Consider the following 24,408-nt stretch of genomic DNA (forward strand, 5'->3'; position numbering starts at 1 on the left):
CCCCCCCCCCCCCCCCAAAGATCTTACGCTCTTACTGTTTTGAAGTCGAATTTGCATTTTGAAATATTTTTAAGTTTGGAAAACTAGTTCACAACGGTAGAGGTAATTAGACCATTCATATTAAAATTCTTGTTTGTATTTTGTTTGAGATTTCTATGCAAGGATATGAAAAGAGAAGCATTCAATAAGGCACTGTAGCTTACTTATTTATTTATTTTTTTAGGTTTGTTCCTAGATGAAGATTCAGGCAGTGATTATAGCTATGGTGATAAACCAGGTTCTAGTTTACAAAGTTTCATGCCAGAAGGAAAAACCTTTTTCCCAGAAATTTTCTGAACAAATCAACATTTGTTCTATGAGCAATTCAGAGCCTATCAAGACTACACTTTAGTTGAGTAGGTGTTTTTTTGTTTGTTTGGTTTTGAGATAGAGTTTCGCTCTTGTTGCCCAGGCTGGAATGCAATGGCATGATCTCGGCTCACCATGACTTCTGCTTCCTGGGTTTAAGCGATTCTCTTGCCTTAGACTCCTGAGTAGCTGGGATTACAGGTATGCGCCTCCATGCCCAGCTAATGTTGTGTTTTTAGTAGAGACAGGGTTTCTCCATGTTGTTCAGGCTGGTCTCGAACTCGCGACTTCAGGTGATCTGCCTGCCTTGGCCTCCCAAAGTGCTGGCATTACAGGCATGAACCACCATGCCTGGCTGGTTTTTTCCATCTTTTGTCTTTTTAATTTACAGGTAGATTATTTGTTTCAGTCCCTCAGATTGCCGGTTGTTGTTTCTGAGATAGTGTATTTAAGTGGATTTATGAACTTCCCTCTGCTTTATGCATTTTCAGTTCTTCTTGTGTTTCATTTGTTTGTAGCTGACTGTAAGGACTTTGAGGTAAAGGAATGCACAGCTGAGTTCTTAGAGAAGGTTCTTGAGCCATCTGGATGATAGGCAGTCTGGCACACTAATGTGTTCAAGGTTCTAGTTGAGGTAAGGTTAATTTTGTTGTTAACACCTTTGTCTCTAGCTATAAGCACTTTACTTCAGACTGTCACCGCTGAAGTGCTTATTTTTAATTAAAGTTTATGAGCTGATTCAAATAGCATGTTTTTCACATCTAATTGCCATGTTGTAGGAAGTGTTCTGCAAAATTTAAAGGCAACTGAGTTGTTACCAGATAATTAAACTGGTTTAAATTAATTAAAAGAGGGTATGTGAGATCACTTAAAAAATTAGGACTAATTATGAAGTTAATGGTTTCAAAGAAGTTTTTAACTTCTTAATTGTAGTTCATTGAACAGCTCAAACCTAAGAGGCATTTTATTGATTTATGTTTTGAGATGAGGTCTCACTCTGTTGCTCAGGCTGGAGTGCAGTGACATAATCTCGGCTCACTGCAACCTCTGCTAAGAGACATTTTTAAACTAGCCCATTTTTTGCCTAGAAATTTGTTTATATGTGACTAATCTCTTGACAGTGGGTCCCACTGCAAAATGTAAAAACAATCTTATTTTCACCTGACTAGGCCTTTTACATTTGCATTCTAATTACAGCTTTGAATTTTCTCAGTGTTTGTTAACGGACCACAAAAAGCCCTAGTAACCTAAAATGACAAACCAGGGAGTGTGAATACAAGTTGTTGTTGCAGCTCCCTTAGAAAATGGCATCACATACTGCAGTGATTATGTGCGAGGCAGTGGATTGCAGCTACTGCTTGTGAGTTTTTAAATTTTGGATTATGCTAATATTTTTTGGTTGAAGTTCAGGCCTATTCATTTGGTTATGATAGGGCCCCCCCCTGCCAATCAGTTCTCTGAAACCAATCAAAGTCATTATTTTAAAACAGAAGCATGCCATTTCTCTGCTTAAAACTCCTAATGTATTGTCTTTACAAGGGCTTAGTATTGGCTTTATGGCTTCTCATTGTATAGAAAACACGTAAAATCCAAGCTCCTTCAGATGTCCTTCATGTCCTGATCTTGTTGCCTCTCTCTCTCTCACCTCATGTCTTGCTGCTCCACTGCACACGCCCCCTGCTCCAATTCCTCCCTTTGGCTCCAGCATGAAGGACTGCCTTCCTGCTCCTCCAGCTGCCAAGCCTGTCTCTGCCACAGGCCTTTTGCGCTTTCCCTGCTCTTCAGATGGCTGCTTCCTTCTCATCCTCCTCAGCCTTGCTCCAAGCTGACTTCCTTGGACATCTCAGCAGAACCAGATCCCCACCGCTGCTAGTTATTCTCTGTCACCTACTCGTTATCATTGTGTTTATTGATCTTCCTGATTACAGTGTAAGCTCCATGAGGGTAAGAGCCAGCCTGTCTTGTTCATCCTTTATGTTATGGGTAAAGGCTCCCCACCCATGTTGTATGCTTTTTAAAAAAATCAGATTGTCAGTAGTATCTTATAGGTGTATCTTAATTTAGATTTCCATGTGTTAAGTCACATTATTTTAAATTTCAGGGCACAGATGTGGACTTTGCAGCCTTGAAGGCAGTGGTGAGGCTTGCTGAACCATACCTCCGTGACTCTCAAGTGAGCACTTTTACCATGGAGTGCATGAAGGAGCTCCTCGATCTGAAGGAACATCGGTTGCCCCTGCAGGAGCTCTGGGTGGTGTTTGATGATTCGGGAGTGTTTAACCAGACAGCCCTTGCAATTAAGCATGTCAGGTAGGGAAAGAAGTTGAGGAAAATAACCTTGTGGCCAGAAACTTTGGATGAAATGAAATAATTTTGGTCTGTGTTAGACCCAGATTTAAAACTCAACTGTAAACTTGGTCATTGCAATAATTAAAAATATCCAAAGATAGGATAATCTTTTTTAAATTAAAAAAATTAAAAGTTTTAAATCATTTTATTTTGTTTTTTATTTTTGAGAGAGTCTTGCTGTGTCACCCAGGCTGGAGTGCAGTGGTGTGATCTCGGCTCACTGCAACCTCCTCCGCCTCCTGGGTTCAAGCAATTCTCTGCCACTGCCTCCTGAGTAGCTGGGATTACACATGCGCACCACCACGCCTGGCTAATTTTTGTATTTTTAGTAGAGACGAGGTTTCACTATGTTGGCAAGGCTGGTCTCAAACTCTTGACCTCAGGTGATCCACCTGCCTTGGCCTCCCAAAGTGCTGGGATTATAGGCGCGACCCACCGTGCACCTGGCTAAAAATGGTTTAAATCATTTAATGATAATTTCAAACTTACAGAAAAGATGACAAAACTAGTATAGTTGACTCTTGAATGATGTGGGATTTAGGGGTGCCTATCTCCCCCTACCCCTACACAGTCAAATATCTGAGTATAACATTTGACTCTCCCAAAACTTAGCTGCTGATAGCTTACTGTTGACCAGAAAATAAGCCATACCATTAATATAAATAGTTGATTAGCACATACTTTATATGCTATGTGTATTATCTTATAATAAAGTGCTAGAAAAAAGGAAATGTTAAGAAATTCATAAGAAAGAGAAAATATATTTACTACTCATTAAGTGGAAGTGGATCATCATAAAGGTCTTCATCCTCATCATCTTCACCAGAGGAGGAAGAGGAAGAAGAGGGATTGGTCTTGCTGCCTCAGGGGTGGCAGAGGCAAAACAGGTGGAAGAGAGGTGGAAAGGGAGGCAGGAGAGGCTGGCACACTCAGTGTAAATTATCAGTGGACCCCACGAAATTCAGACCTGTGTTCTTCAAGGGTCAAGTGTATAAAGAATTCCTGTTTATCTTTTACTTGGTTTTTGCAAATGTTAACAAAGTAGGGGATTCTTAATTGGGTTTGTATGTATTTATAAACTGACTTAAAAGTTGTGGATGTTAAGGCTTATGGTTGGTATATTTCAATACAAGAGTACAGAAAGTAGAAAAAGAGAAAGACAGTGAAGCAGGTTATATACCATGCTGTGTGTACTGCTAAAAGACGAATACACATTTTTTTTAAGCATATGTCTGCTCAAAGCAAGTGTTTTCTTAGGCTGCCTCTAGGATCCTTAGGGGATGTATTCATACCTGTCAGCATTTTTTGCCATAGTTATTTCCACTGCACAAGTGCACCCCTTGTCCCTTCCATGGGAAAGAAAGCCCATACCTGGATCAGTGGGTATGATTTAAACAATTTTTCACATCAATCTTTTATTGGATAGTTCCCTATACAGATGTTATTTTGGATCTTCTGTAGGTAAGTATATTCACCAAAGAAGGCTTACTTTTAGCTATTTAAAAATAGACTTATATTCCCTCAGGAACTAAAAGACTGAGTAATATATAATGACCATAATGTAAATAATATTGCTTGGTGTTTTGTAGTATAAAAAGTACTTTCCATTTTCTATACCGTTGGTGAGTTAACCTGGTTTTGCTGAGCTTAACTCGAATGCTCTGCAAAGAAGCAGAACGTTTCAGGCCCTGCTGCCAACATCTTACGGACAGTTTCCGATTGTATGCAAGAACATTTAACCCTAGATGTTCAGTATTGGGCCAAGCAGAGTGAATCTAAAGAACCAGTTTATGTCCAGAACCCAAATAACTCCCTTTTGTTTTTCTCATTTAAAAAAAATCTGTCATTTGAAGCATTTGAAGATAAAGGGATACCTGATACGTTTAGGAAATTAGGAATCAGGGAGCTAATCTCTATTGGCATAGATAGAAGTTCGTAGAAAAGGAAGTATCTGGAATTTTTTTTTTTTAGTATTATTTGAAGAGGAGCCTTGTTAAATTTACACTGCATTTTGAGGGCTGAGATTTGGGTCAGTGCCCAGAGAAGGTCAAATTATAAGGGATTTCATTTGTTCGTTGATTCAATAAATATTTGAGTGCCAGATCCTTAGTCAAGGGTGGGGTATGTCTGGTGCATGAGACACGCCATCATCAGGGAGCTGTCAGTCTAAAGGTGGGAGATGAGCCTTGATGAAATAATCACGCACAGATGTCTGCATGATTGGAAATAGCAGTCAGTGCTGTGAAGAATTACAGAGTGTCCTGAGGTTAGGTCAAGTTGCAGTTCTAGGGTTATTTCCTGGAATAATGACATTTGAACTTGGGTTAGCTGGGTGAAAGGGGAGGCAGGGGTAGGGAAGGGAAAAGATATAGGCGCTCAGTGTGTTGAAGGAGCTGAAAAGCCAGCATGGCTGGAACACAGACAGTGCTGGGTGAGACCTAGGAAATGAGATTAGAGAGGTTGGCAGTGGCCAGACAGTGTGGGGCTTTGTTAGGTGGTTAGTCATTTTTGTCTTTAAGAGCAGTGGGAAGCCACTGAAGGGTTTTTATTCTTGGTTGAATATGACTAGTTTTGTGTTTTGTGTTTTTAATTTTTTTGGAAACAGGGTCTTATTCTGTTGCCCAGGCTGTAGTGCAGTGGTGCAGTTATGGTTCAATGCAGGCTCGAACTGTGGGGCTCAAGTCATCCTCTTGCCTCAGCCTCTGGATCAACTGGGATTATAGGCATGTGCCACTACTGCCCAGCTAATTTTTTTTTTTTTTTTTTCTGAGACGGAGTCTTGCTCTGTCACCCAGGCTGGAGTGCAGTGGCATGATCTCGGCTCACTGCAAGCTGTGCCTCCTGGGTTCATGCCATTCTCCTGCCTCAGCCTCCCGAGCAGCTGGGACTACAGGTGCCTGCCACCACATCTGACTAATTGTTTGTATGACAGGGTTTCACCACGTTAGCCAGGATCGTCTCGATCTCCTGACCTCGTGATCCTCCCGTCTCGGCCTCCCAAAGTGCTGAGATTTCAGGCGTGAACCTCCGCGCCCAGCCACCCTGCTAATTTTGTAACAAAATTTTTCCGTAGAAATGGGGGTCTCCTTGTGTTGCCCAAGCTGGTCTCGAACTCCTGGGCTCAAGCAGTCCTCCCACCTCAGTCCCATAAAATGCTGCTTTGTGATTTCAAGGGTTCATTGTGGCTTCTGTATAGAAAACAAATGGAGGGAGTTGGAATAGAGAGACCAGTTAAGAGGCAAGAGAGAGGACTAGAGTGGGGATATGGAGAGGACAGATGGAGGCTTACTGAGAGAGTAGAATGACTGGGACTTGGTGGTCAAGTGAATATCGGAGATGAGAAGATGTGAATGAGGTGAGAGAAGTCAAGGCTGACTTACATGTTTCTGGCTTGAAAGAATCAACACTGGGGGAGGTGCAGATGGGAATGATGTGTAAATGCTTGGCATGGTACTGGTGAGGATGACATTGGAGCTGAGTCATGGAATAGAACTGTAAGTTTATCATGTGGAAAAGGCGGAAGACACTTCTGGCAGCTTGACTAACAAGTTACATGGAGGTTTGAAAGAGCTTGTGAAATTGAGAGTTTATGTACAGCGGCTCTGAGGCAGGAGAAGTGCAATATGGCAAGATTATGAATCTATTTATAGTACCACGTTCAGGACTTCTTTTTGAGGACTAAACGCGAGCCAGCAGAGGTTTTTTAATTGAATAGAGGCATGCTTAAGTTCATTACAACAACAAAAGACTCCACTAGAGGGTAAAGGGACTAACAGCCCAGTCTGCAATAATTAGGAGATGACTGGTTTCATTTTCAGTGCTTTCTTTCCATAGCAGAACTTCACAACTTAGCAGACCACAGTTTCATCCTCAATTTCTTTTTTTTATTTTTAAAATTTTAAAACTTTCTTGTTTTTCCTTTTCTTTCACAGCTGTTCACTCGTTCTTTTGGATTAACCAAAGTAGACAAAATCCTTGCTTTTCAAGCTTTGCCTAATTCACTTACTTGAAAAGTGGGAAAAGTTATGTTTAAGTGTTCATATCTGATGTAAAAGTTTGTTTAAGATATGGTTCTATCTTGTTTTTGTTTTTCCCTATGTTATTCAAAGCATGACTAAACTAAAAAAAAAAAAATCATTTAAGGCAATAGTTCTCACTCTTGGCTACACATTACCGTCCCCAGGGAACTTTAAAAAATACCCCTCTATGTCCAGATAACCATTTAATTGGTCTGGATGGGGCCCTGAACATCTGTTTGTTTGTTTGTTTTTTGAGACAGGGTCTTGCCCTGTCGCCCGTGCTGGAGTATGGAGTACAGTGGCATAATTAGATCTCACAGCAGCCTTGGGCCCTGGGGCTCAAGCCATCCTCCCAGCTCAGCCTCCCAAGTAGCTGAGACTACAAGTGCATGCCACCATGCCAGGCTCATTTTTGTATTTTTGTGACAGGGTTTTACCATGTTGGCCCAGGCTGGCCTCAGACTCCTGGGCTCAAGTCATCTGCCTGCCTTGGCCTCCCAAAGTGCTGGGATTACAGGTGTAAGCCACTGTGCCTGGCCTATTTTACTTTATTTTCAAATCCATTATTTTATATGTTAACTTGATTGCACATTTATACATTATTTTATTGCATCTAGAAATACTCTGTGTTCTGTTTTTATATTTGAGAAAGTTTGTAAATTAATACATTTGAAATGCCAGTATGGTTGTCCAGTACAAGGTTATTTTGTTTCAGTCACTCTCTAGTTTAGTAATGGCACCTTTTTCTCCTCCTCAGAATCTCAAGGGTTTAGTTTTTGAAATTCTTTAATAATCTTCCTTAGGGAATATTCAGCATAATTTTGTGCCATAGTGCTTTAAACAGAAGGAAGGAGTAGATTGAGTCATTTCTACTTTTTGATCCTATAAATACAGTAACCTTTAAAAAATGTTCAAAGTCATATTCAGATCCATGAAAAATATAGTAATCTTAAACATTGTTGTGAAACAATTTGAGGTACTGCTCTCCCTACTCCCTCTCCCAAATTGCACCCTGCTGCCTTCTTATTAAGCTTTTGAATCTAATATATGAGAAGAAAATAATTTCTTATTAAATAGTAATTGCAAATTGTGCAACATGAACTTTCAGTTTTTCTAAATCACAAATGCTTGGATCCAAGATAAAAAGCAAACAACTCCTCAAGAGAAGAAAAATTAGTGACCTTACGGAAATGGTGTTTTAAACTTCCAACAGCTTCCACTTACTATTATTAGAGTGCTATTCAGAATGATTTAACATGTACCTGAGTTATATACCATAAAACACTTTTCTTACTGGCTCTTGGAGTGCTAAGTGGGCTGTTTTAATGATAGGAAAATGTGCCTGAAAGGCAGCGGATTTCAATTTGCTTTTAAACTTTCAGGCATTATAACATTTTGAAGACCAAGTTCCATCAGGACTTATTGTTGACTACCGCAATCTGTTGTCTCAATGTGAGGAGAGTTACAGGAAATTTTTAAATCTGAGAAGCAGTCTGTCAAATTGTAACTCTGATTCCAAGCAGGAAAATATCTCTGTGGTGGAAGGGTTAAACTTTTATTCAGAAATGGAACAGTTGAAACAAAAGCTGAAACTCATTGAGAATCCTTTGTTGAGGTATGTGTGTCTTTGTAATTCTTAGCATCTTTTCTTACTTGTTGTCTTATTGATAGGCCTGTTTTGTTTCTTTAAGGTATGTGTTTGGTTATCAGAAGAATTCTAATATCCAAGCAAAGGGTGTCCGTCCCAGCGGTCAGAAGGTCACTCACGTGATCTCCTCCACTATGATGGCTGGTCTCCTGCGGTCCCTGCTCATGGACGGGCTTTGCCAGGAGCCCGGTGAGGAAGGAAGAGAAATTCAGGTAAACAGTTTCTCGCTCCAGGTGGCTTTTTTTTCTTCTGATTCACCACAGATTTTCACAAATCCCACAAAGTATTTACAGGAGCTTTCCCAAGATAGTTTTCTGTGCAGTGGAAAGTAGTGAGATCCCTGCCTTTCGTCCTCAGTAGTCACTTACCAGGCATGTGTTAGGTCAGTGCACCATCAAAGGAGATGCTTCAATATGCGGTTTTTGGCTTCCATTTTCAAAGTTAGACATGAAGGCACCTAGACTAATACTCAAATTAGTTTTTTGGGAATGTATATTTACAAATGTGTTCTTATTGTTTTCTAGTTCCGTAGTGATCCACTGTCTACTATAAATGCCTGCTTCGAAGGTGACACTGTTATTGTTTGTCCTGGCCATTATGTGGTACATGGCACTTTCTCCATTGCTGACTCCATTGAGTTGGAAGGTGAGTGTGGAAGACACACAGCCAAACTCTCACACCTGAAATGTTCAAGTAAACAATAAATCACCGATCTTGTTGAAACTCCAAGAATATGATTTGAACCCATTTGATTTCTAGTTAGCTGCCTTGAAACATTAAGGACAGGGAAAGCTTGAAAGAGGTTGACCCAGTGTTTCAGCAACTTGAGCTGTGGTTCTTTGTAGCAGTGTGTATGTTGGGGAGATATTCACAGGCTCACATAGAAAAAAGACCATTAGGAAGAAACATACTTTCCAGATTGTAGGTGGTTTATGGAAAGGAAATCTAATTTCTAGAATTAAAAAAAAAATTCTAGCAATATTTTAAAATTTTAATATTTTAAAATTTGTTCCTTGGTCTTATCTCATAGATGTTACAGATATATTAGTACATGGCTTTTGTTTTTTGTTTTACACTTAGCTTATTTTGTGAGAGGTATAATGAAGGGCACTTAACTTGAAATTGGTACAAATTATCTTAATTCTCTAAATGCTTGCTGAATGTCACAAATGATATGCTTTGTGTCTTGACCAAAGTATACTTTAGAAAAGATTAATGTTGAAAGATTCCATTAAAAATAACTCTTTGGGCCGGGTGCAGTGGCTCACACCTGTAATCCCAGCACTTTGGGAGGCCGAGGTGGGCAGATCACTTGAGGCCAGGAGTTTGAGACCAGTCTGGCTAACATGGTGAAACCCCGTCTGTACTAAAAATACAAAAATTAGCCGGGCATGTTGTTGCACACCTGTAATCCCAGCTACTCAGGAGGCTGAGGCAGAAGAATCACTTGAACCTGGGAGGAGAAGGTTGTAATGAGTCAAAATCATACTACTATGCTCCAGCCTGGGCAACAGAGCAAGACTCTGTCTAAAAAAAACAATAATAATAACTTTTTGACAGTTATAATCTTATTGTTCATTTAGAGTGATTTCTAAATTTAGGTTACTTTACAATTGTTCGTCTTGGTCCTGTATATTTTCATAATGTGTCAAATTTAGTTACACCTGTTCAACTATTTACCAAAATAGCTTCAAGTTAGCAGTGAAGCTTATAATGCAAAAAATCATATATCATTTTGGGACTTGTGCAGCTGTTCCGAAACTGCTTGAGCTATGCTCTTTATCTTGTCAAAACTTCTAAATGGAAGCAAGGCTGGAAGTTTAGTTTTCTCTTGTTCCTAGTACATCATCTTACCCCTTTTTTGTTTTATGTGTATAATTTTTGTTCTTTCTACTCTCCAATTTTTGATGTATAATATATGTGTGTATATAAATAACACATGTGCAAGATAAATCAATGTGATAAAAACACTTTTTTGGCATAGTGGAAATAACACTGATACTGTAGTTTGTAAGGTACATAAGAATTCCTCCTAGATTGGTGAGGAAATTTTAATGTAATTGCCAGAGTGTTGTAAACAGACATATAGAATGCTGATAGATCAGATATAAAAATGGCTGTATATTGACTAACAGTATAGGTATGAGAATTGGGGAATCAGATGGTATCTCTAGTGTGCATATATGGAGTGTTCATGAGTTAGATTCAAGCTCATCTGATAGTGATCTATAGTTAGCCCGTATAAGAAGAGATACACATTGAGTACCTACTATGTGCAGGTTGTCAGTAGTACTTACAATAGGGTTTTTCTTTCTTGTTTTGAAAATCTATTCCTTTAGGTGATGGTTTTATGTTCTAAGTGGAAAGAAATGCATCATTATATAAAATTTATGTAAAATCTTTTTTCTCAATATGCAATTCTTTTGTACTTTTTTCTGATGATAAAAGCAATGGTTATTGTAGAAAATATGCAAAGCACAGGCAGATACATACAACAGTCAGAAACAAAATTATTCATAATTCAGGCATTCAGAGTACACCCCTGGTAGCATTTCAGTGTGTGGAGTCCCCTTGCATTCTCTAGGGCCCCCAAAGCCTTTGTCCTCTTCCAGTGTAGATACATTGAGCGGCTTTGCTTGTTAAAAACAGCTGCTGCTTTCATTTACTCAAAGACTCGTCTTTAGACAATGAGAGTTACTTCTTACAGCTTTGTCTATGTGCTTCTGTTTTATAAAGGAAGTCAAGTGAATTCTTTAGTTTTCTGATACTCCAGTTTTTTGTAAGCCCACTCAGGTGTTTGACTTGCATTAATGGTTTGAGCAAGATTTATACCAATGTGATGGGTTTTTTGTTTTTGTTTTTCTTGAGACAGTCTGCTCTGTCACCTAGGCTGGAGTGGAATGGTGTGATCTCAGCTCATTGCAGCCTCTGCCTCCTGGGTTCAAGCCATTCTCGTGGCTCAGCCTCCTGAGTTGCTGGGATTACTGGTGTCTGCCATCATGCCTGGCTAATTTTTGTAGTTTTAGTAGAGACAGGCTTTCTCCATGTTGGCCAGGCTGGTCTGAAACTCCTGACCTCAAGTGATCTGCCTGCCTTGGTCTCCCAAAGTGCTGGGATTATAGGCGTGAGCCACTGCACCTGAAATCTGATGCTTTATTTTTGAGACAGAGTTTCACTCCGTCACCCAGGCTGGAGTGCAATGGCATGATCTTGGCTCACTGCAATCTACGCCTTGGTTCAAGCAATTCTCCCAACTCAGCTGCCTGAGAAGCTAGGATTACAGGCACATGCCACACACAGCTAATTTTTGTATTTTTAGTAAAGGTAGAGTTTCACCATGTTGGCCATGTTGCCCTTGACCTCCTGACCTCAAGTGATCCACCCACCTTAGCCTCCCAAAGTGCTGGGATCACAGGCATGAGCCACCGCACCCAGCCTTGATCTGATGCTTTTTATTTGCTAATGAGGTGGGCTGTTTTTTTTTTCTAGTAACTAGTCAGTTTGTCAGATTTTAAGCCAACTGTTTAAGAGAATATTAAAATTAGATCATCTTGAGAACTGCTTAGGTTTATTCAAATATAATTTATATTAGAATCATAGAATGTTAGAGTTAGAAACAAACTTCTAAGGGTGAGTGCTTTAAAGTTCTTTGACTCAACTGTAAGTCCTTATTATTATTATTTGAGATGGGGTCTCATTCTGTCACCAAGAATGAAGGCTGCAGTGCAATGGCATGATCATAGCTTACTGCAGCCTTAAAATTCTGGGGTCAAGTGACCCTCCCACCTTAGCCTCCTTGTGAGGTGAGTAATTGGTGCATACCACCATGCCTGATGAATTTTTTTTGTTTTTTGTAGAGATGGAGTCTGACTATGTTGCCTGGACTAGTCTCGAACATTATTTATTTTTTGTAGCACTTTTGTAAGTGAATTTAGTGCTGAGCTGATGTGGAATAGTTGATAGGGTTGTCTTCCTGATACAGGGGCTAGTCAGAGAGTTATTAAAAGTTGGATACCCTGGTTTAAATTAAACAGGATATGTGGGGAGATATATTTTATTTAAATGCAACATGGTTGACTGGTCTCATTGTCACCTGCAGTCATTTAAACTAGAGAAAGCTGTTCTAGAGTGTTCATGTTTAGGCGTTTTTCCTCACCCATCTTGAGTGTTCTTGCTCTCTCTTCCTTATGATAGGGCCTACCAGATGACATTGTGATAGAAAAGAGGGGCAAAGGGGACACTTTTGTGGACTGCACCAGTGCTGATATTAAAATCTCAGGCATAAAATTTGCTCAGCACGATGCTGTAGAGGGAATCTTAAGTAAATATCTGAATGTTTGGTTTATCGTTTGTTCTAAGATTTGAAGGAAAACTGTACTTTCTATAGAAGATGGAATTTAATGAAATGTCACTCTTGAGTATAGGCATACCTTGTTTTATTGCACTTCACAGATACTGAGTTTTCTTTTTTACAAATTGAAGGTTGTGGCAACCCTGTTTCAAGCCAGTCTGTTGGCACCATTTTCCCAAGATCGTGTGCTCATCTTGTGTGCCTGTGTCACATTTTGGTAACTCTCACAATATTGCAAGCCTTTTTTTAAAAAAACTATAGATGATATGCTGATCTGTGAGCAGTGATCTTGATGTTACTACTGTAATTGTTTTGGGGTGCCATGAACCACATCCATATGGTGAACTTAACTGATAATTGTATGGGTTCTAACTATTCCACCAATCAGCCATTCTCCTATCTCTCTCCTTCTCTTTGGGCTACCCTATTCCTTGAGACACAGCAATATTCAGATTAGGCCAGTTAATAACCCTACAATGGGATCTATGTGTTCAAGTGAGAGGAAGAGTGGTATGTCTCTCACGTTAAATTTAAAAACTAGAAATGTTTAACTTAGTGAGGAAGGCATGTAGAAAGCTGAGATAGACTGACGCCTAGGTCTCTTGGGTCATTTGGCCAAGTTTTGCATGTAAATGAAAAGTTCATAAAGGAAATTAAAAGCACTACTCTAGTGAACACATGAATGATAAGAAAATGAAACAGCTTTATTGTTCATATGGAGAAAGTTTCCGTAGTCTGGATAGAAGATCAAATCAGCCACCACATTCCTTAAGTCAGAGCCTATTGCAGAGCAGAGCCCTAACTTCCTTCAGTTCTGTGAAGGCAGAGGGAAGTGAGAAAGCTATAGAAGAAGAGTTTGAAGCTAGCAGAGGTTGGTTCCTGAGGTTTAAGGAAAGAAGCCATCTCTGTAACATGAAAGTGCAAGGTGAAGCAGCAGGTGCTGATGCAAGCTACAGCAAGTTAACCAGAAGATCTAGCTAAGGTAATTGATGAAGGTGGATACACTAAACAACACATTTTCAATGTAGATGAAATAACCTTCTATTGGAAGAAGATGCCATCTAGTACTTTTCATAGCTAGAGAGGAGAAGTCAATGCTTGGCTTCACAGCTTCAAAGGACAGGCTGACTCTCTCGTTCGGAGCGAATATAACTAGTGACTTTAAGTTGAAGCCAGTGCTCATTTAACATTCTGAAAATCCTAGAGCCCTTAAGAATTATGCCACATCTACTCTGCCTGCGCCCTAGAAATGGAACAACAAAGCCTGAATGGTAGCACATCTGTATGTAACATGGTTTACTGAATATTTCAGGCCCATTATTGAGATTTACTACTGAAAAAGAAGAAAGATTCCTTTAAAAATATGATTGCTTATTGACAATGCACCTGTTCATCAGAGAATTAAAGATGGAGGTGTACCAGGAGATTAATGTTGTTTTCATGTCTGCTAATAACATCCATTCTGCAGCCCATGGATCAAGGAGTAATTTTGACTTTCAAATCTTACTATTTAAGTAATACATTTCATAAGGCTCTACCAGCTATTGATAGTGATTCCTCTGATGGGTCTGGGCAAAGTCAACTGAAAACTTTCTGGGAAGAGGTCATCATTCTAGATGTCATTAAGAATATTTATGATTCATGGGAGGAGGTTAAAATCTCAACATTAAAGTGGGTTCTGGAGAGGTTGATTCCAGCCCTCATGGATGATTGAAGGGTTCAAGACTTGAATGGAGGAAGTAACTGCAGATGTGGAAATAGCAAGAGAACTAGAGCCTGATGATAGCAAGTAGAACCTCAAGATGTGACTGAATTGCTACAATCTTATAACAAAATTGGAACAGATGAGGAGTTGCTTCTTATGGATGAGCAAAGGAGGTGGGTTCCTGAGATGGAATCTCCTGGGGAGGATGCTGTGAACATGGTTGAATGACAACAAATGATTTAGAGTATTATGTAAACGTGGTAAAGCAGAGGCAGACTTTGAAGGGATTGACTCCAATTTTGAATAACTTTCTACTGTGGGTAAAGTGCTATCAAACAAGATCACATGCTACAGAGAAATCCTTTCATGAAAGGAAGAGTCAATCAATGTGGCAAACTTCGTTGTTGTCTTATTTTTAAAAATTGTCACAGCCACCTTAACCTTCAGCAAACACCATTCTGATCAGTAAGCAGCCATCAACATTGAGGTGTAAGACCCTCTACCAGCAAAAAGATTATGTCTTGCTGAAGGCTCACAGGATTGTTAGCATGTTTTAGCAAAATAAAGTGTTTTAAATTAAGATGTATACATTTTTTAAAAAACATAATGCTTTTGTATACTTAATAGATACATTATAAACATAGCACTCATTAGTATAAACTCATATGCTCATTAGTATAAATGCAACTTTTAGTTATTTTTTGATTTTAGAGACAGTCTCACTGTCATGTAGGCTAGAGTGCAATAGTATGATCATAGCTGGGACTACAGGTGTGCGCCACCACATCTGGCTAATTTTTGTATTTTGTTGAGATGGGGTTTTTCCATGTTGCCCAGGCTGGTCTCAAGACTCCTGGCCTCAAGCGATCCACCTGCTCCAGACTCCCATAAACATAACTTTTGTATGCACTGGGAAACAAAAAAAATTGTGTGACTCACTTTAATTGTGATATTTCCTTTATTGTGATGGTTTGGAACTCAACCTGCAATGTCTCTGGGGTATGAGTGTGTATGGAAGGCTGATTATTTATTTATGAAGCTGGGCGTGGTGGGTCACACCTGCAATCCGAGCACTTTGGGAGGCCGAGGAGAAGGGTGGATCACCTGAGGTCAGGAGTTTGAGACCAGCCTTGCGAACATGGTGGAACCCCATCTCTACTAAAAATACAAAAATTAGCCAGGTATGGTGGTACATGACTGTGATCCCATCTACTCTGGAAAGGGAGGCAGGAGAATTCCTTGAACCCGGGAAGCAGAGACTGCAGTGAGCCAAGATCGCACCACTGCACTCCAGCCCAGGCAACAGAGCAAAGCTCCGTCTCCAAAAAAAAAATTTATTCATTTAGGCTGGGTGCGGTGGCTTAGGCCTGTAATCCCAACACTTTGGGAGGCTGAGGTGGGTGGATCACCTGAGGTCAGGAGTTCGAGACCAGTCTGGTCCATGTGATGAAACCCCGACTCTACTAAAGAATACAAAAATTAGCCAGGTGTGGTGGCAGGCACCTGTCATCCCAGCTGCTCAGGAGGCTGAGGCAGGGGAATCACTTGAACCGGAGAGGTGGAGGTCTCACTCTGTTGCCCAGGCTGGAGTGCAGTGGCGTGATCTCAGCTCACTGCAAGCTCCGCCCTTTGGGTTCAAGCAATTCCCCTGCCTCAGCCTCCCAAGTAGCTGGGATTACAGGTGCCTGCCACCATGCCCTGCTAATATTTGTATTTTTTAGTAGAGACGGGGTTTCACCATGTTGTCCAGGTTGGTCCTGAACTCCTGACCTTGGGTGATCCGCTCCCCTCGGCCTCCCAAAGTGCTAGAATTAGAGGTGTGAGCCACCGCATGTGGCCTAAAAAATTATTTTTTNATCTCAGCTGCTCAGGAGGCTGAGGCAGGGGAATCACTTGAACCGGAGAGGTGGAGGTCTCACTCTGTTGCCCAGGCTGGAGTGCAGTGGCGTGATCTCAGCTCACTGCAAGCTCCGCCCTTTGGGTTCAAGCAATTCCCCTGCCTCAGCCTCCCAAGTAGCTGGGATTACAGGTGCCTGCCACCATGCCCTGCTAATATTTGTATTTTTTAGTAGAGACGGGGTTTCACCATGTTGTCCAGGTTGGTCCTGAACTCCTGACCTTGGGTGATCCGCTCCCCTCGGCCTCCCAAAGTGCTAGAATTAGAGGTGTGAGCCACCGCATGTGGCCTAAAAAATTATTTTTTTATGTACGTAGTGTGACGACTTAGCAATCTTAACCCTGAAGTGAAAAATAGCCTATTGATAATAATTTGTTGTTTAATATTAGTTTCTTTTCTGTGTGGTGATTTTTTTCTTTTAAAGCTTTCCAGTGTTGTGGTCTTTGTTCTCTGTATTCAAGGCAGCACTAGACTGAAGTTATTTCCACATGGGAGTAGTGTTTGTTTCCTGAAATCTTTGTATCCCCTTTCTTGAATCAAGGTCTTTTTCTTCCGAGATACTCAGCAAAATTGCTCTCTGATGCCTTTTTTTCTGGTAATGGAAAGTACTTTTGTATAAGTCATTCTTTTTAAAGAATGTTGCTTTTAGATTGTAGAAAATAACTCAAAATATTCATTGTTTTATATTTTATGAATTTGTAATTTAGGTAAGAAAATGTAAATGATAGCCATTGAGAAATATTAGGCCATAGCTAATGTCAGCACCAGGCTATCTCTAACATTGGGAAAGGCACATTACTTCTTAAAGCAATCAGCGTGTTTTTTCAACCCAGTTGTTCACCATGGTAAGACTATGCTGGAAAACTGTGTGCTGCAGTGTGAGAAGACCGGAGTCACAGTGCAGACATCGGCAGAATTTCTAATGAAGAACTCGGATTTCTATGGCGCCAAGGTAGAAGCTCTTGGAGAAGTAGTTTGGGTTTAAGTTGTAAATGAAAATATGAAATATGGGACCAAGATGTATGTGCGTACTCCCACTCTCTTCAGACAGTCATCTCTACCAAGTCAGTCAAACTCAACTGTGGAAGGGTCTTCTCGTGTAGATTTTCAAATGATAGGAAGAAAAGTCATAAATCTCACAATTACTTTATGTAGCTTTAAGAGAGGTTTAGATCCTTAAAATTATAACTTTGTAATTGTAGATTCACACAGTGTTGTAAGAAATAACAGGGAGAGGTCCTGCATTTTGCCCTTCACCAGTGTCCCCTAATGGTAACATCTTGTGAAACCGTTGTGCGACATCACAACCGGAATACTGACATCAATCCAGTCAAGTGGAAGAATATTCCCATCACCACAGGGACCCCTCATGCTGCCCTCCTAGAGCCAAACTCACCTGCTTCTCCCACCAACCTCTTCCTTAACTGCAGGCACAACTACTAAGCTGCTGTTCATTTCTATTTATTTCATCATTTCAAAAATGTAGAAATGGAATCACACAGTATGTGGCTCTTTGGGATTGGCTTTTCTCACTTAGTGCGGTTCTGTGGAGCTTCACCTAGCTTGTTATATGTACCAATAGCTTGCTCCTTTTCACTGTGGAGGAATAGTCCAATGTGTGATTGTTCCACAGTTTGTTTAGTCACTTGTGGGAGGATGTCTAGATTGTCTCCGGTTTTTGCCTATTGTCAATAAAGCTGCTATAAACGTTTGGGTACAGGTTTTTGTGTGAACACAGTTTTCATTTTTTAAGCAATAAATGCCAGTGGATGCAATTGTAGGTCATATAATAGTTGCATGTTTAGTTTTTTTTTTTTTTAAAGAAACCTCTAAAATGTTTTTCAGAGTTGTACCATTTTATATTCCTACTAGCAATGTTTGAGTGGTCCAGTTTCTCCATGTCCTCAAGAGCATTTGGTGTTTTGACTATTTCTGTTTTAGCCATTCTGATAAGTGTGTGGTGATATCTCATTGTGGTTTTAATTGCCATTTCCCCAGTTGTTACTGATGTCGAACATTTTCTCATATGTTTATTTACCATCCTTATATCCTCTTTATTGAAATATCTGTGACTTTTGACCCATTTTCTAATTGGATTGTTTATTCTTTACTGTAGAGGTTTGAGAGTTCTCTGTATATTTTAGATACTAGTCCATTGTCAGGTATGTGGTTTGGAGACATTTTTTGCCACTCTGTAGCTTGTCTTTTCACCTTCTTCATATGGGCTTTTATGGAGCAAAGTATTTAATTTTGATGAAGCCCCGTGGATCAGTTTTTCCTTTTATGAGTCGAGGTTTTGGTGATAAGAACTCTTTGCCTAGCCACAGATCTTGCTTTTCTCCTATTTTTTTTTTCTAAAACTTTTACAGCTTTATATTTTACATAAGGTTGTCATCCATTTTCTAGTTAATTTTGGTATAAGGTGTGAGGTTTAGGTCATGGTTCATTTCTTTTCCTATTCTGTTTCACTAATCTGTGTAGCCATCCTTCCACCTATACCTGTAGCTATATATTAAGTCTTAAAATCAGGTAGAGTGATTTATCCTAGTTTGCTTTTTTCAAAATTGTTTCAGCTACTCTTGTTCCTTCGCTTTTCAATACAAATGTTAAAAATAATTTTGTCTATATCCACAAAAGATCATGCTGAGATTTTGATAGGAATTAAACCCCTATGTCAATTTGGGAAGGATTAATGCCTTCCAATCTTTGAACACAATGTATTTCTCCATTTATTTAAAACTTCTGTTTTTTGTTTTTTTGTTTTTTTGTTTTTTGTTTTTTGTTTTTTGAGATAGGGTTTTGTTCTGTCGCCTAGGCTGGAGTACAGTGGCATGAACATGGCTTATGGCATAGCTTCAGTCTCCTGGGCTCAAGCCATCTTCCCACCTCTGCCTCTCAAGTACCTGGGATGACAGGTGCTTGCCACTACAGCGAGCTAATATTTTTTACTTTATTTTTGTAGAGATGGGGTCTTGCCATGTTGCCCAGGCTGTTCTCCAACTCCTAGGCTCAAGCAGTCCTCCTGGATCAGTCTTCCGAAGTGCTGGAATTATAAGCATGAGCCACCACACCCAGCCAAATCTTTGTTTTCTTTCATCAGCATTGTGTACTCTTCAGTATACAAATGTTGTATGTGTTTTGTTAGATTTGTACCTAATTATTTCACTTTTTTGAGTGATTGTAAGTTGAAGGGGTGGCCTGCCCCTCCACACTTGTGGGTGTTTCTCGTTAGGTGGAAANAGGTTGCGCCTGCGCAGTCGACCTGTCTTTCCCGGCACGGGAAAGTTGATGGTGAAGAACCCGGAACTGCGCCATCTTGCCTCCGTTTGTCCAAACACTCATATGCTTTTTTTTTTTTTTTTTGAGACGGAGTCTCACTCTGTCCCGGGGCTGGAGTGGCCACGATCTCGGCTCACTGCAAGCTCCGCCCCCCGGGATCACGCCATTCTCCTTCCTCAGCCTCCTGAGTAGCTGGGACTACAGGCGCCTGCTACCGCGCCCAGCTAAGTTTTGTATTTTAGTAGAGACGGGATTTCACCGTGGTCTCTATCTCCTGACCTTGTGATCCGCCCGCCTTGGCCTCCCAAAGTGCTGGGATTACAGGCGTGAGCCACCGCGCCCAGCCCTCATATGCTTTTTTACCACTCTTATGTCCTCTTTATTGAAATATCCGTGACTTTTGCCCCATTTTCTAATTGGATTGTTTGTTCTTTTTTACTGTAGAGGTTTGAGAGTTCTCTGTTTATTCTAGGTACTAGTCTGTTGTCAAGTATGTGGTTTGGAGACTTTTTTTGCCGCTCTGTAGCTTGTCTTTTCACCTTCATATGGGCTTTTATGGAGCAAAGTATTTTGATGAAGGCCAGTCTGTCAGTTTTTCCTTTTATGAGTTAAGGTTTTGGTGATAAGAACTCTGCCTAGCCATAGATCCTGATTTTCTCCTATTTTTTTTTCTAAAATTTTTATAGCTTTATATTTTACGTAAGGTTGTGATCCATTTTCTAGTTAATTTTGGTATAAGGTGTGAAGTTTAGGTCATGGTTCATTTCTTTTCCTATTCTGTTTCACTAATCTGCATAGCCATCCCTCCACCAACACCTGTAGCTATACATTAAGTCTTAAAATTAGGTAGAGTGATTTCTCCTACTTTGTTTTTTTCAAAATTGTTTCAGCTACTCTGGTTCCTTTGCTTTTCAATACAAATGTTAAAATAATTTTGTCTATATCCACAAAAGATCATGCTGAGATTTTGATAGGAACTTTAATAAACCCATGTGTCAATTTGGGAAGGATTAACGCCTTCCAATCTTTGAACACAATGTATTTCTCCATTTATTTAAAATCTCTGATTTCCTTTTTTTTGAGATAGGGTCTTGTTCTGTCGCCCAGGCTGGAGTACAGTGGCATGAACACGGCTCATGGCATAGCTTCAGTCTCCTGGGCTCAAGCCATCTTCCCACCTCTGCCTCTCAAGTAGCTGGGACCACAGGTGCATGCCACTACACCGAACTAATATTTTTTACTTTATTTTTTGTAGAGATGGGGTCTTGCCATGTTGCCCAGGCTGTTCTCCAACTCCTAGGCTCAAACAGTCCTCTTGCTTCAGTCTCCCGAAGTGCTGAAATTATAAACATGAGCCACCACACCCAGCCAAATCTTTGTTTTCTTTCATCAGCGTTGTGTACTCTTCAGTATACAAATGTTGTATGTGTTTTGTTAGATTTGTACCTAATTATTTCACTTTGAGTTATTGTAAGTGATATTTTTAATTTCAATGTCATATGTTCATTGCTAGTATATAGAAATGTAATTTATTTTTATATGTTTATGCTATATCCTATGACTTTGTTGAACTGTACTTACAGGAGTGTTTTTGTAGATTCCTTCGGATTTTCTATATACAGAGTAATGTTATCTGCAAATAAGAGCAGGTTCTTTATTTTTCTTTTCTAATCTTTATGACTTTTTCCCCCTTGCCTTATTGTGCTGGCTAGAATTTCCAGCACTGTGAAAGCAGACATCCTTACCTTGTTTTGATATTAGAGAGAATGTATTTAGTATTCCATCAAAAAGAATAAGGTTGATCAGGTTTTTAGATCTTCTTTATGAAGTTGAAGAATTTCTGCTCTTTTCTTTTTTGAGAATTTTATCATAAGTGCATTTTGACTTCTGTTTTCTGAGTTCCTTTCTCAGGAATAGGCTGACTTTTAATGTTTTTCTGGATAGATTGATATGATCAGATGATGTTTCTTATTGGAAAATAGAAAATGGTGGGTTACATTGGTTGATTTTCAGATTTTGAGCCAGCCTTGCCTCTGTGGCATAAAGATTATATTTGCTAATCTTTTGTTGGGATTTTGCATCTATATTCATGACTATTGGACTCTAGTTTTGGTTTTCTGTACCACTGTCTTTGTGTGGTTTTATTATCAATAATAATAGCTTCATAAAATGAATACTGAAGTGTTCCCTTCTCTTCCATTTTGTAGACAAGATTGTGGAGAATTGCTGTTTATTCTTCAGGTGTTTGATGGATTTCTCCAATGCAATCACCTGGGCCTGGAGATTTCTCTTTTGGAATTTTTAAAATTATGAATTCAATTTCATTAATAGTTTTAAAAGGGTATTCAAATGACCTATTTCATATTGAGTATATTTTGGTAGTTTGTGCTTTTTGTAATATTGGACTACTACTTCTAAGTTGTCAGATTTATATGTATAGAATTGTTTGTAGTATTTCCTTATTCTTCTGATATCTGCAGGGTATATAGTAATGATCCCTGTTTCATACTTGATGATGGCAGTTTGTGTCTTCTCTCTTTTAACAACCAACCCTTTGTTTCATTGTTTTGTGTTTTTTTTTTCTTTTTGATAATTGTTCTGTTTTCAATTTCACTTATTTTAGATCTTTTTTATTTTAATTTTAATTTTTAGTTTTACTTTTTTATGTTCTTTTTATGATTTCGTTCCTTCTGCTTGTATTGGGTTTATTTTACTTGTTTTGGGTTTTCCACCTGAGAGATTAGATTATTGATCTGAGACTTTTTCTCTTTTCTTACGTAAGCATGTAATGGTATAAACTTGTCTCTCAGCATTGCTCTAGCTGTTTTGTAAATTGTGGTGTATTTTATTTTCATCCTTCGGTTCGTGCAGAATTTAGAAGTGTGTTGCTTAGTTTCTAAATATTTGGAGTTTTACTATTATCTTTCTGTTGTTGATTTCCAGTTTCATTCCATTGAATAGAAAACACACTATATGATTTTAATTCTTTTAAATTTCTAGGTTTCTTTTATGGCTCAGGATATGGTCTATCTGGATACATACTCTGTGAGCAAATGAAAAGAATGTGTATTCTACTGTCATTGGGTGTTATATTCTATAAAATGTCAACTAGATCAAATTGGTTGGTGGTGGTGAGTTCTTTTGTATTCTTTCTGATTTTTTCTTCTGTCAGTTGTTGAGAAAGGGGTGTTGAAGTCTCTAACTGAATTTGTTTGCTTTTCAGTACTATTAGTTTTTGCCTCACATATTTTGCAGTTCTGTTATGTGGTGTATGCTCATTTAGGATTGCTATGTCTTTTTGGTGAGTCAGCATGTTTATGATTATTTTATGTCTATCTCTGGTAATTTTTTTGCTCCGAAATACTTTATCTGATATTAATATAGCCACACTTGCTTTTCCTTTGATTATTGTTTGCATGATATGCCTTTTTCTATTTTTTTATTATACTTTAAGTTCTAGAGTACATGTGCACAGCATGCAGGTCTGTTACATATGTATACATGTGCCATGTTGGTGTGCTGCACACATTAACTCGTCATTTACATTAGGTATATCTCCTAATGCTATTCCTCCTCCCTCCCCCAACCCCACAGCAAGCCCCGGTGTGTGATGTTCCTCAACCTGTGTACAAGTGTTCTCATTGTTCACTTCCCACCTATGAGTGAGAACATGCAGTGTTGGTTTTCTTTCCTTGTGATAGTTTGCTCAGAATGATGGTTTCCAGCTTCATCCATGTCCCTATAAATGACATGAACTCATCCTTTTTTATGGCTGTGTAGTATTCCATGGTGCATGTGTGCCACATTTTCTTAATCCAGTCTATTATTGATGGACATTTTGGTTGGTTCCAAGTCTTTGCTATTGTGAATAGTGCCACAATAAACATACATGTGCATGTGTCTTTATAGCAGCGTGATTTATAATCCTTTGGGTATATACGCAGTAAAGGGATGGCTGGGTCAAATGCTATCTCTAGTTCTAGATCCTTGAGGAATTGCCACACTTTCTTCCACAATGGTTGAACTAGTTTACAGTCCCACCAACAGTGTAAAAGTTGTCCTATTTCTCCACATCCTCTCCAGCACCTGTTTCGTGACTTTTTAATGATCACCATTCTAACTGGTGTGAGATAGTATCTCATTGTGGTCTCTTTGTGCATTTCTCTGACGGCCGGTGATGATGAGCATTTTTTTCATGTGTCCACTGGCTGCATAAATGTCTTCTTTTGAGAAGTGCCTGTTCATATCCTTTGCCCACTTTTTGATGGGGTGGTTTCATTTTTTCTTGTAAATTTGTTTAAGTTCTTTGTAGATTCTGGATATTAGTCCATTGTCAGATGGATAGATTGTAAAAATTTTCTCCCATTCTGTGCCTGTTCACTCTGATGGTAGTTTCTTTTGCTGTGCAGAAGCCCTTTAGTTTAATTAGATCCTATTTGTCACTTTTGGCTTTTGTTGCCATTGCTTTTGGTGTTTTAGTCATGAAGTCCTTGCCCATGCCTATGTCCTGAATGATATTGCCTAGGTTTTTTTCTAGAGTTTTTACAGTTTTAGGTCTAACATTTAAGTCTTTAATTGATTTTGTATCCTAAGACTTTGCTGAAGTTGCTTATCAGCTTAAGGAGATTTTGGGCTGAGACAATGGGGTTTTCTAAATATACAATCATGTCATCTGCAAACAGGGACAATTTGACTTCCTCTTTTCCTAATCAAATACCCTCTATTTCTTTCTCCTGCGTGATTGCCCTAGCCAGAACTTCCAACACTATGTTGAATAGGAGTGGTGAGAGAGGGCATCCCTGTCTTGTGCCA

General features: G+C 39.4%; 1 pseudogene; it reads left to right on the top strand.

Moving 5' to 3' along the window:
• LOC108533545 (uncharacterized) overlaps positions 1-24,408 on the top strand; it is a 73,457-nt pseudogene that overhangs the window by 45,293 nt on the left and 3,756 nt on the right.

This window comes from Rhinopithecus bieti, unplaced genomic scaffold (genome assembly GCF_001698545.2).
Source record: "Rhinopithecus bieti isolate Rb0 unplaced genomic scaffold, ASM169854v2 scaffold_11710, whole genome shotgun sequence".
In the NCBI taxonomy this organism is placed as follows: domain Eukaryota; kingdom Metazoa; phylum Chordata; class Mammalia; order Primates; family Cercopithecidae; genus Rhinopithecus; species Rhinopithecus bieti.